We start from the raw sequence: 4,859 nt of genomic DNA, 5'->3' as shown, positions 1-4,859 counted from the left end.
CTTCAAACACTTTGTCTTTATCTTCAATGTTAGCGAACACCACAGTGAAGAATCCCTTGGATCCTAGATGAAGATCAATGCTTCCTTTAGGCTTCCAGTGGTATCTGATCTATGTTTATGAAGCCTTTTCAGTGGGCCATAGCCCCATGAATTTGCATATGATTGCATAAGTATGCATGTGAACCCTGTGCACCTATAGCGCTGGATCATTTAAAACTACTTTGGGAGTGATTTCAGCTTTGGGTTTGCACGGTCCCTTTTGATTCTTGTCTTTTGTTCCCTGTTTTTTTTCATTTTCCTCGTCTTTTGTGCCTTCATTCTCCTTGGATTTCTTACTTTCTGTTTCCTTTTCCTTGTTTCTTCTTCCTTCCTTAGTGTTACTTCTACCTGTTTTTGGAGGTTTCTTGCCCTTGTTGGCCACTGCCTCCTTGTAGGAGGGAGTGGAGCTACCTCCTCTGCATTCGTCCATGGAGAAAATCCCCTTCAGAAAATTGCAACCCTAATCGCCCGCGCTTCACTCCTTGCTTCACCGATTCATCCCGTGGAACACTGGTTCATGAGTTTTAGGGTTTACATTCTGAGGGTTTAATATTATTCCCTTTGGTTTAAATTATTCTCTTAGGTTTATATTATTAATACCTCTGCTTTAAAATTATTCCCCTTGATCTATAATCCATTGAGTTTAAAATATTAATCCCTTTGGTTTATAAATTCTTAGGGTTTACAATCCTAGTGTTTAATATTAAGCCTAGGGTTTACAATATTAACTGTTCGGTTTATTCGTTTTAGGAAATGGTCGAACGACACATTGTGATAAAGATTGTCAATATTGAAATCAACCATGATCAACCATGGTCTAACGTCACATTGTGACAAATATTCTTTCAATATGAAAATCGATCATTGTCAACCATGGTCCAACATCGCATTGTGACAAATATTGTCTCAATATGAAAATCAACCATGGTAAACAATGTTTGTTTTAGGGTTTATAATATTTATCTTATGGTTTATATATGTTGGGTTTACAATATTGATCATTTGAATTTTGAGTATTAATCCCTTTTTTCTAATTAATGCCTTGTGTTTATAATATCAATCCCTTGGATTTGTTAATCTAAGCGTTCATATTCCTAGGGTGGAATATTATGATAGAGTTTATATATTAATCCTATGGTTTACTATAAATCCATTTGGTTTATAATATAAATTCTTAGGGTTTATAATATTAATCATAAGCCCCAAGAGTTAGCTCAATCGGTCAAATCAAGTGCCTCGCCAATGGGAGGTCACAGGGTCGAATCCCGAAAGCTCTTGGGGTTAGATCAGTAAATAGGCCGAGGGGTGTTGATGCCTTCGGGTGCATCCACTCAGTGTTGAACAACCCTGGATGTAGCGGCTACCCATTGACCCGGGTATCCGTGAACCAGAAGTGAAAAAAAAAAAAAAATATTAATCATAATGTTTAATTTTAATCCTAGGGTTTACAATATTAATCCCTTGCGTTTATGAGTTTTATGGTTTATATTCTTAGCGTTTAATGTTATTCCCTTCAGTTTAAAATTATTCCCTTAGGTTTATAATATTAATCCCTTGGTTTTAAAATTATTCCCCTCGGTTTATAATCCTTTAATTTTATAATAGTAATCCCTTAGGTTTATAAATTCCTAGGGTTTACATTCCTAGGGTTTAATATTAAGCCTAGAGTTTACAATATTAATCTCTTGGGTTTATTAGTTTTAGGAAATGGTCAAACGTTGCATATTGACAAATCTTGTCAATAATAAAATCAACCATGGTTAACCATGGTCCAAGGTCACACTATGACAAAGATTCTTTCAATATGAAAATCAATCATTGTCAACCATGGTCCAACATCGAATTGTGACCAATATTGTATCAATATGAAAATCAACCGTGGTCAACCATGTCCTTTTTAGGGTTTATAATATTTATCTTAGGGTTTATATACATTGGGTTTACAATATTAATCCTTCATATTTTTAGTAATAATAAATTTTTTATTAATTCGTTGTGTTTATAATATAAATCCCTTACGTTTATTAATCTAATGGTTCATATTCGTAGGGTAGAATATTAGATAGGGTTTATATATTAATCCTAAGGTTTAATATAAATCCCTTGGGTTTATAATCCATTACAATTATAGTATAGATTCTTAGTGCTTTTAATATTAATCATAGGGTTTATATCCTTAAGTATTAATATTACACTTATGGTTTACACTATTATTCCATTGGGTTTATCAGTCTTAGGGTTTATATTCCTGGGGTTTAATATTATTCCCTTGGGTTTATTAGTTTTAGGAAATGGTCAAACGTTGCATATTGACAAATCTTGTCAATATTAAAATCAACCATGGTTAACCATGGTCCAAGGTCACACTATGACAAAGATTCTTTCAATATGAAAATCAATCATTGTCAACCATGGTCGAACATCGAATTGTGACCAATATTGTATCAATATGAAAATCAACCATGGTCAACCATGTTCTTTTTAGGGTTTATAATATTTATCTTAGGGTTTATATACATTGGGTTTACAATATTAATCCTTCATATTTTTAGTAATAATAAATTTTTTATTAATTCGTTGTGTTTATAATATCAATCCCTTACGTTTATTAATCTAATGGTTCATATTCCCAGGGTAGAATATTAGATAGGGTTTATATATTAATCCTAAGGTTTAATATAAATCCCTTGGGTTTATAATCCATTACATTTATAGTATAGATTCTTAGTGCTTTTAATATTAATCATAGGGTTTATATTCCTAAGTATTAATATTACACTTAGGGTTTACACTATTATTCCATTGGGTTTATCAGTCTTAGGGTTTATATTCCTGGGGTTTAATATTATTCCCTTGGGTTTAAAATTACCCCCCTCGGTTTATAATCCATTGAGATTATATTATTAATCCATTAGGTTTATAAATTCCTAGGTTTTAATATTAAGCCTAGGGTTTACAATATTAATCCCTTGGGATTATTAATTTTAGGGTTTATATTCGTAAGGTTTAATATTATTTCCTTGGGTTCAAAATTATTCCCTTAGGTTTATGATATTAATCCCTCGGGTTTAACATTATTCCCCTTAGCTTATAATCCATCGAGTTTATAATATTAATCCCTTAGGTTTATAGATTCCTTGGATTTATAGTACAAATATCTTAGGTTTATAATATTAATCATAAGGTTTATAATATCAATCTTAGGGTTTATATTCCTAGGATTTAATATTAATAGTAAGCTCTAATGTTATTCCCTTGGGTTTATAATATTAATCCCTTTGATTTATTAATATTAGTGTTTATGTTCCCAGGATTTAATATTAAACCTAATGTTTAATGTTATGTCAACCATGGTCAAAAATCACATTGCATCAAAGACTGTCAATATTAAAACCATCCATGGTCAATCATGGTCAACCATTGTCCGACATCACATTGTGACAAGGATTCTTCCAATATTAAAAGCAATCATGGTCAACCATGGTCCAACATTGCATTGTGACAAATATTGTCTCAATATGAAAATCAATCATGGTCAAACATGCTTGTTTTAGGGTTTATAATATTTACCTTAAGGTTTATATACCTTGGGTTTACAATATTAATCCTTTGGGTTTTTCAGTTTATGGTATCAATCCCTTGCTTTTATTAGTGCCTTGGGTTTATAATATCAATCCCTTGGGTTTATTAATCTAAGGGTTCATATTCTTATGGTATAATATTATGATAGGGTTTATATATTAATCCTAAGGTTTAATATAATTCCCTTGGGTTTATAATCCATTGGGTTTATAATATAAATTCTTTGGGTTAATATTATTCATCATAGGGTTTAATATTAATCATAGGCTCTAACATTATTCCTTTAGGCTTATAATCCCTCTCGTTTTTAATATTAATCCAATGGGTCTATTAATTTCTTAGATTTATAATATTGATCCTATGGTTTCTAATATTAATCATAGGGTTTACATTCCAAAGGTTTAATATTAATCCTATGGTTACTAATATTAATCTTGGGGTTTAATATTAATCCCTTTAGTTTATAATCCCATGGGTTTATAATATTGATCCCTTAGTTTTATTAATCTTAGGGTTTATGTTCCTAGAATTTAATATTAATCTCAAGGTTTAATGTTATTCCCTTGTGTTTAAAGTTCTTTGGGTTTTTAATATTTATCCCTTGGGTTTTTAATATTAATGCCTTGTGTTTGTAATATCAATCCCTTAGGTTTATTAATGTAAGGGTTTGTAATTCTAGGGTAGAATATTATGATATGGTTTATATATTAATCCTAAGGTTTAATATAAATCCCTTGCGTTTATAATCCATTGAATTTATAATATAAATTCTTATGGTTTATAATATTAATCATAGGGTTGAGAATTTGACTAATTTTGTGGGTTGGACGCTCTGAGGTACTAGGGTCTTAAACAAGGGGCGACAGGAGTGAGCTGGTAATGATGGAGGGGCTTGGAGGAGGGAGCTCCACTCCCTCCTACAGTAACGTGGTTTCAAATAGAAGCAAAGAGGCGAGTTTGAACAATTTCTAGATACCAACAGAGGAAGAGACAAAGACAACTGACACTCACAAGCCTGGAAGCAACAATTCCCATGAAGAGGAAGGGACCCACAAGGAAGCTAGGAAGGAAATGAATCGTGGCGAAAAGAGTCAAAGAACTAAGAAAATGTTAGCGACGGGACCCTGCAAGCCCAAGGCTAACATTAAACCCCGGGTGGTCTTAAATGATCCTGCACTACAGGTGCACAAAGATCACATGGCGACTTATGTAGTAATTTGTAAATTCATGGGCATATG

The sequence above is a fragment of the Pinus tabuliformis genome, chromosome Q, assembly GCF_031772625.1.
Source record: "Pinus tabuliformis cultivar Carrire ecotype Pingquan chromosome Q, CPIR1, whole genome shotgun sequence".
Lineage (NCBI taxonomy): Eukaryota > Viridiplantae > Streptophyta > Pinopsida > Pinales > Pinaceae > Pinus > Pinus tabuliformis.
This window is presented reverse-complemented; position numbering follows the sequence as displayed.